The sequence below is a fragment of the Colossoma macropomum genome, unplaced genomic scaffold, assembly GCF_904425465.1.
Source record: "Colossoma macropomum unplaced genomic scaffold, Colossoma_macropomum, whole genome shotgun sequence".
Classification (NCBI taxonomy): Eukaryota; Metazoa; Chordata; class Actinopteri; order Characiformes; family Serrasalmidae; genus Colossoma; species Colossoma macropomum.
The window spans coordinates 24,174,273-24,188,272 of NW_023494796.1; the positions used below are offsets into that span (position 1 = coordinate 24,174,273).

General features: G+C 39.0%; 1 protein-coding gene across 1 annotated transcript in view; it reads right to left on the reverse strand.

Moving 5' to 3' along the window:
• Nucleotides 1-14,000, reverse strand: part of LOC118816661 (adhesion G protein-coupled receptor L3-like) — a 450,500-nt gene that overhangs the window by 366,230 nt on the left and 70,270 nt on the right. Inside the window, exon 2 of the mRNA XM_036583171.1 lies at nucleotides 1,942-2,028. The gene's annotated coding sequence lies outside the window, so the exon portion shown is untranslated. The remainder of the gene's footprint in view (nucleotides 1-1,941; nucleotides 2,029-14,000) is intronic.

A 14,000-nucleotide genomic window follows, 5' to 3' on the forward strand; every position in this document is an offset into this window, starting at 1 on the left:
GATTTGTGAGGGAGTCTTCTTTATAGAGACACGGAGACAGTGCGGAGTACGAGAGACAGAACGCGCGCACATCCTCTGTCTCCCTGAACAGCCTTCCACCCATCCACGAGAATAAGAGACTACAAAAACATACAAACACTACAAAACATCTCCAAACACAATGATTCTGCTTCTTCACTCTTACAGTGTCATTTTTATGACCTACTAGGCTGGAAAATATGGATTTCTGGGACACTTGATTTCTAAATGCTACTTTCTGGTGGGTTCTGTAGTTATTTAGTCTGTTATTGAACAGAGCCAGTTTAATTTGTCACTAAACACTCTATATTTTCCTTTAAGAACAACTACTGATGAGTAATAATGAGCCCACTAATGAGCATCATTCTTCTGTTCCACATCAATCTTCTTACTTAATGTTAGCTCATTTCAGCACATCAGCAATGAGGCGATGAGTTTGCATGTATGCAGTGTGAATTTCTTCACTTGCTTCAACGAAAATGCAAAAAATAATAAACAAAACAGACATTTCAGGGTGCGTACTCTATGTCCCAGCATGCATTGTGTCATTCTGCTTTATTCATGCTCCATAATTGCTGTTGGATCCCAATTCCAGCACAAACAAGCGTCTTGGTTTTTCAGAGTAGAAGAGAAGAGAAGAAAAGAGAAGAGAAGAGAAGAGGAGAAAAGAAGAGAAGAGAAAAGAAGAGAAGAGATAAGGAGAAAAGAAGAGGAGAAATAAGGAGAAAAGAGAAGAGAAGAGAAGAGAAAAGGAGAAGAGAAGAGAAGAAGAGAAGAGAAGAGGAGAAAAGAAGAGAAAAGGAGAAAAGAAGATAAGAGAAAAAGAGAAGAGATGAGAAAAAAGAAGAGAAGAGAAGAGAAGAGAAGAGAAGAGAAGAGGAAAACAAGAGAAGAGTAATTGAATTCGCTCAGCTGTTGTTGCTGGCATGAAAAGAAATTAGATGAGGGCACGAGAAAAGACAATACAATGACAAATGAGGAAGAGAGAGAAAGAGGCAGAGCGAGGGGGGTACAGCGAGAGAGAATGAGAGAGAGAGAGAGAGAGAGAGAGAGAGAAAACAAGAAAGAGAGAAAGTGTGAGGGGGGGTGTAGAGAGAGAGAGAGAACAAGAACAAGAAAAAAGTGTGAGAGGGGGTGTAGAGAGAGAGAACAAGTGAGAGATAAAGACAGGATAGAGAAAGAATAGAGAGGGGAAGAGAGAGAGCATAGACAAAGGACAAAGAAAGAGAGAATACAGATTATAGAGAAAGAAAAAGAAGGAGAGAGAAAAAGATAGAGGATAGAGAAAGTGGGAAAGAGAGAAAGGTGAGAGGGAGGAAGAGGGAAATAACAGAAAGGAGGAAGAAAGAGAGAGAGTATAGAGAATGAATGAGAGAGAGAGAGAGAAGCAGCTGCTCCTTTGCATGGCTGCACTGAAACATCATTTGCATGAAGGAGGAAAATGAAAACATGCGCCTCGCGCGGTTACCTAGTGAAAACGCATGTCGTCGTGGTTACCAAGCGAAAAACACATAGTCAGGGGGGCCGCGGGGAAGAGGGGGCTGACAGGCTTACAGCAACATCCTGCCGATTTGCATATGCTGATGAGCACCTATCGGCGCAAATTTCCATAAACTTCATATCGTTGACAAGGAACAAGCAAAATCAACCCAATAAACGCTTCTCGTCTGAACAGCGAACAGAGACGACATGCACGTTTAATCTGGATCTCATGCATATTCATGAGGAGATTAAACTTCAGTGCGTGTTAAAGTGAGAAGGTATGATCTCAGCAGGAGAAAAAATAGAAGAAAAAAAAAAATCACACTGACAAATTAATCTGAGATACAGATCACTCAGTGTATCCAGCACTGAGGGAGGGGGCGGGGCTTGTAGCCCGTGGACCATCGAAAGCTGGAATAAAGATCTGGGACAGCCCCTTACCTGACAAAGTGTGTTCTCCTACAGTGTTACAGGTGGGTAAACCTGGAGCACCTCAAGGTCAGAAAGACGTTCTCTCTCTTCAATATCCTGCAGAAAGAAAACACAAGACAGGAAAACAACATTAATGACCAATTCTTTCAGACTCATCAAAGGGAAATGTTAGGTCAGCTTTGCACGCTTTGCATGCGGTGAAATGTCAATGTGTGTTTATGATGAAAGCTTTTTGCCATTAATTTGACTTATAGCAATACAAAATGACTAACAATGTCATCTTCTGAATAAAACTGCTTGACACAATTCCATCAGGAATTTCAAGGTTTGTTGCAAATTGTGCACATATTTTCTTTTATTTTGTGGACTTTCCCTAGCTTAATTTTCCACAACATTGAATGACTTTTGCTTTTGGATTATTACAATGAAATTCTGACATGTCAAAATAATGATTTTTTTCATTTTAAGGGAATAAGTAGTTATTTTGAGACAGTGAATTTGACAAAATAATTATATATTTTTGATAAGTCCTTATTTCATAACAGTATGTTGTCTTTTTAATACAGAGGGTCAAAATTTAGAGAAAATGAGTAATTATTTTGAGATATTTATCACATAATAAAAATACAATAATAAAATTTTGTGAAAATATGTTGACATGATAAGTAATTTTCCGGACATTGTAAATAAAACATTTGAGTAAATAAATCAGAAATTATTATTTTAACATAGTAAGTCAATATTTTGAGAAAATAATTCATTATTTCACGAAAACAATCACTATTTCAAAACAGAAAGCCATTATGTTGACACAAAGTAAAAGTTGAGAGACAGTAAGTCATTATGTTACGACACAAAGTAATTATTTCAACATAGTAAGTCAAAATTGAGAAAACAAGTTAGTCTTTTGAGACATTAATATTTAAAGTCATTATTTCAGGACATAGGTCATTATTTCAATGCATTAAGTCATAAATCATTCATAATTCATCAATTCATTGTTTCAAGTCAATATGTCAAAAAAAATTGACATACTGCTGTCAGAAATAGAGAAAGATTTAAAACTGTATGCAATTTGTATGTAACACTGCTTAGTAGCAGCATTTTTAACTGGAAGCTTAATGTTATGTACCATCTCAATTTTCTTGCGTGGGATTTTGCTAAAAATCATGTAGCGACAGTTGCTCTGTAAGCTCACATTTGTGGGTGGAGCATGGATGAGTTTGTTGCTATTTCATTGGTCTTCACTTCAAAGCATTAAAACCTGAAATCTTTCAGATGGATGGTGGCCTACTGAACGTTTCCTGAATTCAGAATGTTAGCGAATGCACCCAGAATGTGTTTATACACAGCAGAGCATACCAAACCGCAAGACTAGTGTTAGCCTAGCCATGTGTTAGCCTAGCATATGTGTTAGCCAAGCCATATGCTCACAGTGCAAAGGGCAGCCAGCCATATCTACACAAAACAGCTGAATCATTAACCCCTCAGGCTGTGGATTAATTACATTAATAGCTAATCATTTCCTTCACATCCTGCTTTCAGTGTATGGGTTCATACATGCCATATTCTATTGACTTTGCATATGTTAACAGAGTGTAGAAGAGGTTAATAAATAACTCCTCTTAGACCTGGACCTTCAAGCAGTATGTGGTTAAAATATACAGTTTTCTATCAAAAAAGAAGTAAAAGATCATAAAATTGGTTAATTGTGAAATCAGTGATGTGCAAATCAGAAAAACCCAATTTACTGAGATGGAAAAACAGTATCCAACATCAATTGCATTCTCCAGCACACGGTGATGTGATATACAGCCCAGGCACTGCATGTGGGCTGTGCGGAGGGAATGTTCAGCGTTATGAGAAATTGCAATATTCATATCGTGTTGTGTGGGAGAGGCCAAAAGCCTGGCAGCAACAAAATCAAAGCAGGCTGTACAGTCCTAGAACCAAGGGCAATTCAACCAATCTTTCAAAATTTCAGCATAATTTCAATGGTTGATTCAATACTGATTCAGAGTGGTTTGATGTGATCATTGTAGAGAAACCTATTGACTAGGAACCAGAGGTCACAAATATGGCCATTTTATTTACCATACAAAATCACCAGTCTCTTTTTTTGTAAAATAGTGGAAAATCTTTAAAAATAAGTTTCACTTTCGTCTTACAATACCCCACATGTACCTCTCCACCAATGAATGTTTTTTTAAAAATATGTTGTAGGCCAAAAATCAATCTGAAAACTACTGTAAAACAATGTCTCAGGCATCAGGCGGAACATTCATAATCATTTAGTGTAATCACTTTCTGTGAGGGAGCTTTTAGAGGCTTTAAACTCTGCAGACATCTGGTTCCTATCACCACCACTGACTTGGTAGGTTTCTCTAGAACAGAGCATTTTACATCAGTGAATGACTGTTTGTTGGCAGAGAAATTTCTGCCTTGTATCTTTAAAAAGCTTCTTCTAAAGGTTCTTTAAAGCAGATGATGGCCGATTTCGCCATTGGTTTATGGTGAAAATAAAAAGAAGACAGGCTGTTCATCCAAGAACACCTTAAATATTAAATAGATGTTTACCATCAAGCTTATTTTGGTGATGTTTATTGTGAACTGAAACAGAAAGGATGGATGTGCCGGATGGATTGATCACAGGTCATACATTCTGAGAGGAATCATATGGCAGCAACATCTGAAACATCACACTGTGGTGAAGAGTACGGCTTTATATCTATGAGAGTTACTACTTTCATTGATGATTTAGTCTGATTAAGATTAAGCGACCCTTATTAGTCCTACAATGGGGAAATTTCACCTCTGCATTTAACCCATCTGTGCAGTGAAACACCACATACACACTAGTGAACACATACACTAGGGGCAGTGAGCACACTTGCCCGGAGCAGTGGGCAGCCCTATCCACAGCGTCCGGGGAGCAGTTGGGAGTAAGGTGCCTTGCTCAAGGGCACCTCAGTCACGTACTGTCAGCTCAGGGGATCGAACCGGCGACCGAACCGGCGACCTTACGGTCACAAGGCTGGTCCCCCAACCTCCAGCCCATGACTGCCCAAAGTTTATATGCAAGGGGGCAGCCAGATTCTTGGCCTGTAACATGTTGCGAGCTTTGCTGTACATAAATGAGTCATGTAGACACCGAGGAGGAGGACGATAACAAAGACGACAACCCTGCTAGATCATACTACATTTGTGTTTGTAAGCAGAGGAGGAGAAAACAAGGTTGAAAGTGCAGAATCTAAACTGTTGATGTATAATGTAAATTGAATATGCATGTAATTTCTTACATAACAAACTCATGCTTACATAAAAAAAGCATAATAGCATATTGTCAAAATCTTGCATCCCCAAAATGATAACTTTGCAGAGGAAGGAAAAAAAATGTCCTTCAACTTACTTTAACTGTACTTAACATAGTCATGTGCAAAAGTTTGGGCACCCCAGTAAAATGACGTTTTGATTAGCGTAGAAATAAGTGAACATATCTTCATAACACATTTCTGCACATTTTAATGCACGCTTTATTGGCTGAATTTAACCTATTTTGGAAAAACATGAACATATTATGTGGCCTGTGCGAAAGTTATAGCACATTTTATATCTTTTTGTTCCAATATGTTAAGCAAATAAATAAAATCCCATATTTCAGTTGATTCTCTGCCTAATTTTACTTAGAAGACTTGCATGTAGTTTGACAGGGGTGTTCAAACTTTTGCATCTGGCTGTGTGTTTAAATTTTGAGCAATTTCAATTTCATGACTAATTACAAAACGTGAAGGGCAGCTGGTGTTTTCAAATGATGTAAAAATATAAAGAAAAAAACTGGAGATGCAATGGAAATTCAATATAGAGGTTCACATGTAATGTGAAACGGACGAATAGCCAAACAATAATAAATCTATACATATAATAATCCAATCAATGGTGTCGACAGACGCCAGATGATGATGATGATGATGATGATGATGATAATGACGACTCTGGCTTGTTGGAAGTAACTGTGTCCTTGTTGGTTGGTTCTGTCCTACCCTCAAAAGCCCCATCAGTCTAAACCTGACAGTCTATTCCCCATCCAGCACTAACACAGCCATTATTAGACCTGTTCTCCAGCATCCCCCATTCATCTCTCTGCTAGCATGCATGCGTGCACGTGTGTGCGTTGTGTGTAAGCTATGGTGGGTGCTGTGTGTGAGATGCTCTTGAAGATGTGTATGTTCTCATACCTGTGTGTGTGTGTGTGTGTGTGTGTGTGTGTGTGTGTGAGAGAGAGAGAGAGAGAGAGAGAGATTATGAATGTATGAAGGCCAGATGAGCGTTTAAGAGGCTGATTTAGAGTCTGAGAGAGCGCCCTGCGCTCGATAGCATTAGCGCTCAATGCTAAACAGCCCATTCTAGCGCCATTAGCATGCTGATGGCCGCACTTTCTTCTCTCATTCCCTCCTTCTCTCCTATCCCCAAACCATTCTATCCTTCTCTTTCTCTCTGTTCTTTCATTCGTTCGCAGGATGTTGCTGCACACGCTGTGTCTGTCCGATTTCACATTCATATCACTGTCGTGCAAAAACATTGTGACTCCACTGTGACTCGAGTTTTTATTCACTTATTTACACCATTTGAAAACGTCAGCTGTGCGAACACTTCGTGATGAATGGACCAACAGAAATGACTCCAAAATTACTCATTACATTAACATGCAAGTTTTCCTTCTCATACAAATATGCAATATCTCCTTCTCATATAAACATTACCATTTCAAAGACATCAGGTTCTGTTATGCATGTTTCATCATTTTTCTTTTATCACTATTTGAAGATTCCAGCTGCTCTTTATATCATTTTATGCGGCTATTTAATGATTTATGATGAATGGACTCATAGAAATGGTCCAAAACGACTCACGCTACATTAACTTACATCAAAGTTAAAATCATTTCCAGCTGACTTTAATGTCACAACACTGATCAGCCATCTCCTATACTCCACTTACTATATAGATGCAGCTTGTTACACTGTTACCCTGTTCTTCAATGGTCAGGACCCCCATAGGACCACCACAGAGCAGGTACTATTTGGGTGGTGGGTCATTCTCAGCACTGCAGAAACACTGACATGGTGGTGGTGTGTTAGTGTGTGTTGTGCTGGTCTGAGTGGATCAGACACAGCAGTGCTGCTGGAGAATTTGAACACCTCAGTGTCGCTGCTGGACTGAGAATAGTCCACCAACCAAAAATATCCAGCCAACAGCGTCCTGTGGGCAGCGTCCTGTGACCACTGATGAAGGACTAGAGGATGACCCACACAAACTGTGCAGCAGCAGATGAGCTACTGTCTCTGACTTTACATCTACAAGGTGGATCACAAGGTAGTTGTGTCTGATAGAGTGGACAGTGAGTGGACACAGTGTTTAAAAACTCCAGCAGCACTGCTGTGTCTGATCCACTTGTGCCAGCACAACAAGGCAGAGACGGTGCAGTAGAGATGGTGCAGCTGTATGGCTATCTAAGCTGACTACTCTAGTTGATGTTAGCTCAGTCCAGAAACAGTGAAAAAGACATTTCTCTGACAAACTAACATGTAGGCACATCGTCCACTGAGAAAAAAAGACCCTGTGTAGAAGACAAGTCCTCAGCATCATGTAGTGTTGTAACGTTTGGCTGCAGTGTTAGAGTTAGCTCATCTGAAGAGGCAGCCTCTGTTACTCATCCAGCGAAAAACCTACAAATTTCTGAGTAATAAGCCATGTTTTCAAATGTCTTCCTCTGTGTGGAAGCCTACAGGCCTACACCGATTCCAGTCCAAGTGAGTTTTCTACTTCCCCTGCTGTTAACCAACCTACTGCTTTCTAATTGCAGAATTTTTTTTTTTTTCTCTTCACCATTTGAAAATGCCAGGTGCTCTTCAGATGACAAATGGGCTGATAGAAATGACCTGGAATATAATCACATTACTTTAACCTATATTAAGGTTAAGATCTTTATAGCTTCTCCTTCAAAGTGACCACCTCAATGATGTGAGGCTTTTAGCATGACAGCGACAACATACTCATCAGCTCTTTCCTTCACTTTCTCTCTCACACATAATCCACAACTCCTCTCTCTCTCTCTCTCTCTCTCTCTGCACTCCAAAAGGTTTTCTGAACATAAAAAGGTTGAATTTAATTACAGTTTGGAGTAATGAGACCCCTCAGCTACTCTAAGTGGACCGTTTCATGATAATTAATTCTTCTGAAGCTCAAATAATTAAAAAACATACACACACACACACACACACACACACACTCCAGTGTGACAGAATCTTGGTCACACACCCAGAAAACACAACACACGTTCGCCACACGTCTTCCTGATGTTTGTCGAGTGTTCAGACAAATCCAGCATCGTCTCCAACTGTGAACCTGATTCACTGTTAATGAGCTCCATCTGATCTTCTACACACACACACACACACACACACACACAACAAATTAAACCTTGAACTGTTATTGGTGTAAAATCCATCAAAAACCTTCAATTATAATTGAACATTGATAAGTGAATCTCTCTCTTTCTTTCTCTCTCCGTCTTTTCTCTTGCTGTTTCTTTCTGTCTACCTTTACATGTCTCTCTATCTTTTTTGCTCTCTCACTCGTCTTTCTCCTGCTGTCTGTCTTTCATTCTTATCCATCCTTTTTGTTCTTCTTTTCCATTTCTCTCTCGCTGTCTCAAGTTTAATTTTTTCTCTCTATTTCTCTCTATTATCTCCAAGTTGTTCTCTTTCTCTCTCATTTTTTATTGCTTTCTCTTGATCTTTCCTTGCTGTTTCTCTTTCTATTTCTCTCTCCTCCTCTTTCCTGCTGTCTTTCTCTATTTCTCTTTCCCATTTCTCTCTCTCTCTCTCTCTATTTTTGTCGCTCTTTCTCCAAGTTGTTCTCTTTTTCTCTATTTCCATTTTTTCTTTTCATTGCTTTCTCTTGATATTTTCTTGCTGCTTCTCTTTCTTTCTCTTTCTCCTCTTCTTTCATGCTTTCTTTCTCTACACCCCCCCAAATATGATGACAAACAACACATCAGTGTTTTATTGAGCTGTTAGTGGTGTAGAATGCACTGCTGCATGACGACACATTGATCTTGGAATGAGAGAACTGATTCTAATCAATTACAAAAACTCAATAATTTATGAGCTCTTTTTTGCAGTCAAAATAAAATTTGTGGGGCGTTTTTCAAAGGTAAAAAAATAAAAAAGTCTAGCCTCACTTTTGAGTAGTCACTGTATATTTGAAAAAGATTCTGAATTATACCAAAATAAACGTCATTGATTTTTTAAATTTTGAAATTTGAGCTATCATGACACGCTGATCGGTTTCCTGAAACAGTTGTGATCAAATTGAGGTGAGTGAATCGAATCACACTCCCCCAGGAGACGGTCCCGGCACACTGTGCACTGGAAGGTGTTGCAAATGTTGAAATTCGTGGGCAGATTTCTACAGATGGACTTTCACAGTGTGACACACAAACAAGCCTCCTGCATCTCGAAGCAGGGATTCAGAATTACCCGTAAGCATGCTGACCTAGTAACTCCTAGCCACGTTCATATAATCAGATTGATTATGAATATGACAGGCAAAGCTCCTGGATCAGCACACGCACTGAGTTATGATTCATATGACCGCTTCAGGCCGGTCATTAATCACGAACGGCCCATACGCCTAAGACATCCCTCATCACGCACAACACGCCATGCTGCTTTGCAGTGCCATTCATACAGTGCTGCTGGTTTGAAATCACCTAAACCTGCTCAAATAACCACACTCACTGGACCGTTAAAAATGTTAGAAAACTGACCATCGATCAGACCCTCTATGCAGAAAAGGCTAATTCAGCCCTGAATCCTATGGTAGCACTATGAGATCAAAGCTTTACAGCACAAAGACACTGATCTGAGACCAGAATGTATGAGATATCCTCAAATATTGGGAATTTTATTAGAAAAATCCTACTCTGTTGGATTCTGTAGTTTAAGCATGGCGCTTAAAATTAGCTTACATTTAAATTAGCTTTCATTTAGCTATAAATGCAACTGTGAACTTGTTTTTATTCTGCATGACAAAAGTGAAAACCAATTGTTGAGATGTAAACAAAGCCAATCAGAGTGGTTTGGTGTAAAATGGTTCATTGTGGTTCACAGTGGTGGTGATAGGAACCAGGACTCACAATGTCCAGAGCACTAAACATGGTAAAAGCACAATATTTAAAAGTGCATTATACTGTCCCAATCTAACAATCCAAACAAACACATTAGCCATATGCTAACATGCTAGTCACGATACAATGATGCAATAGTGTGCTTTATAACATGATGTTGTTCTTTTACTATCCCATTTACTTAGACACACAAAAAAAGCAATGAATAAATGGCCAATAGAATCTTAGCCAAAAAACTGATAGCCTATAACTGATTAGCAATTGGAGACAGCTCTACTGACCACTTTATGAGGTCTGCTTACATTACAGGTCCACTATAAGTTCACCTATGATGTCTGCTTACCTTACAGGTCCACTATAAGTATACCTTGAGAGTGGTCAACCACCCAAATATATCCAGCTAAGAGCAGTAGTAGTTATAGGGTGTTTCTTATAAAGTGGCCAGCGTTTTCTCCACACTAACATACCCGCTTCAGTTTGTGAAGCCTGAGAAATGCCCAGTGAGTAGAAGCAGGTGTGCTAGAGCAGGGAGTTTAAGAAGCAGAGCTCTGAGGCTCTCTGCCCAGCTCCGAATCTCCACACAATAACTGTCAACACAGCTGATCGCTGCACCGAGAGCGTAAGCAGATTGTGGAAAAACAGAAGGAAACAGTGGAGGTTTCTGCCGGGTTACATCAGCTGAGAGGAGGCAGACTATTGGACTCCTCAGCCTTTACTAACCTACTGCAAGGCACAAAGCCTACTGCACCCGTATCCCTCATTTACCACACACACTCCCTCTCTCTTTCTCTCTCTCCGCCCGCAGGCCAGCCCTCTTCACCGCGGAAGGCCCACTGGAGACAGACTGAACCGCATTCTTAGGTCAACAGTGTGAACATGAGCCAAGACCCCTGCAACATGTGTAATTGCGGAAGACAATTAGTACAGGCGCCCCCTGTGGTCAAAAAGTAAAAGATCTTTCAAAGTGGGGGAGCGGTTATGAACTATACTTCAATTATTATTTTAGGACAGTAAAAGAGGAACAAAAATTTTATAGTGTGATTACACTGCCTAGACCATCAGACTTGTGATGTCAGGGTATTAGAACTCATTTTGGTCAGCTGTGGTAGACTATGAATATGATTAGCTTGCGACAATCTTACAATAACTGTGTTGTGTGTAGATGCTGAGCACCCCGTAGACCCGCCTTGTAACTCGCACACTCTCATGCTCACTAACATTCGGCAGGCAGAAGTGTCCCCACAAGAGGGCGCTATTTGCAGTAAAATAGCATCTTTTTTAGCTTGTTGCATAAAATAATGACCAAATATCATCTTAAAAGGATACAATGAAAGTTCTGTATATCACAGTTGTCATATCAAAAAAGGCTCTAGCTGCTCTTTTATGTCAACCTTTCGTGTCAAACGAACCAATAGAAATGGTCTGAATTGACTTGGAATAAAATATTGTTGCAATAAAGTTCAGGACTTTTTCCTTCTCCTATTAAATTATAGCTTCAGAGATATGAGGTTCTAAACAGAAGCTTTTTTTTTATTTTTTTTTATTTTTGATTAATTTATAATTATAATTCATTAGCAAATATTAAACTGTCACTGTCTTAACAAAATCCATAATTAATAACTTTACAAAGGAAGGAGAAAAAGTTTTATTACTCCACTCATCATGAAATGTTCACAAAGTATAAAAGGGTAGCTGGCAAAAAAATATTCGATAACACAGCAACAAAAATTCAAAGACAATATTCATTTCTGATAACCAACCCAACTGTGGCAGCAAACGCTACAAAATAAGCTTAGCTCAAAAGCCTAATATTAACTAGCAAGCTGGCTGGCTAGCTAGCTAGCAGGCTAACTATATCCCACTTACAGTTTATTACTCAAAGAAGAAAATCTTACTGTAGCTCATTTACAATGGTCAGTAAAGGGAATGTTTTACAGTAGAAGGTGCAATTTCTGCATTAGCTGTTAGCTGCATTTGCCAGGTAGGTGGACCATAACTGTAAAATTCACTTAGTAAATTAAGGCCATGCTGGCATCAACTTCTCCACCTTGGACTTCACTGTTCCTGTGGAGGACAACTCAGCCAAACCAAGCAAGCCAAGAGTCTTTGAATTGATGATTTGAAAGCTCAATATGTCAAATATGACTGGTCAACAGTGCAGAACATGCCATCTGTCATGCACATTGGGTCAAACCCCCCACTGGTTTGTTGTGAGTAAGTCAACAGATTGTGTAATGTTTTCATATGTTTTGTATATTAGTAAAAATACACAGGCATGGAGGGAGTAAGGAGCTTGTTATGGAAAATGATTATAAATAAATGTGAGTGCTTCTCTAAAGGGATTAAATATAGATGTGAAGATGAAGAAGTGGAGAGCAGTTTTTAGCAAGAAAGTTTGGTCAAGACTGCGCTTCTATGACTGACTGTCCTAGTGAATATGAGAAATGAAAGGCCTCTTGCTTGATCATTTCTCACTCATAGCTCGTTCAAAGAAATGGAGAAATTCTGCTGAAAGTACAGCTTTCAATCAATGCCAAACTTTGGGCTTGAAACTAAAAGAGGATGTATTATATTTTGATTTAGATTTGATGGAAAGTTATGGTTGTGTGCAATGTCTTGTTTAATGTTCAGTTAACCAATGAGTCTATATATGAGTTCAATCTTTTGCATACGACTGTATGAAAACGCTCAAACTACGAACACGTCTTAATGCTGTTAAATAAATTACTGGCATTAATCAATTACCGCATTTACGCATCATTAATGTGTTAACTTTGACACCACTAGTGATTACTTTTAAACAGCTCCGTAGCAAAACCTCAATAGTGACTCCAGACTTTTATAGGTTATTATAATTTGCCCATCAAGAAAAAATGCGGTCACAGTTCACTACAGATTTCTCTATGTGTTTGTGTGAGAGCGTATAGAACTGCTACATGACTACATGACTACTAAAAAAGCACAGCTACACTGCTTAACACAATTCAGATCAGCTGATCTTATGCTCTCGTAACACACGATGATTTACTCCACTCATAACACATTTCACACTACAATGACTGGCAGCTCTGTCCAGCACTAGCTTCAGTGTTAGGTGAAGGAATACGCAGCTGGAATGCAATAATAACTTGATCATAATGTGATGTTTTTCAAATTACATTATTCTGGGCCTACAAGGCTCTGAATGCCAGTTTTCCACTAGCAAGTGTAACTGAGAGACCATGGCCATATTGCTGAGCTTGCCAGATGCTAATGCACTTTAGTGAGAAAAGTTATTGCCAGAGTTGGGTAGTAACTAGTTCCACACACTGTTCCATATACATAAGCACGATTTTGATGGAGTATTTCCAAATGCTATTAACTTCTATTCAAGGACATTTGTGAGGAAAGTAATCTACTTTTACCTCAGTTCTAAGTTATCAATTGATACTGGGTGTCTAATTGCTTTTTTAGGTTTAATTTCATTCTGTAATGTTGGTTCGGCTACTGAACCGTTACTCACACCTCTCACTTTGGGGCATTAGCATTTCATTTTAGACCAAAAGAGAAGAAAAGAGCCTAGAAAATGTCAGTTCCAATACTAATAGATGCTGGATGTACTAAATCAAGCTGCAGTTATATAAGGAACTCAGTACTTGGAGTTATTGCCTTACTCAAGTTGTTCTTGACAGAATATTTTTTAATTCTAGTTAAAAGAACATTATTTTGGCAACGTGTAGCATGTGGACAAATGCTACTGACAATTTCAGCACATTACCTGTACCTAAAAAACCAAACAAACTTAGGTAAGATCTGCTTCAAAGGCTACCATTATATACAGTACTGTGCAAAAGTCAGAGACCACCTTGTATTTATTTCATTTTCAGTCAAAAGAGCC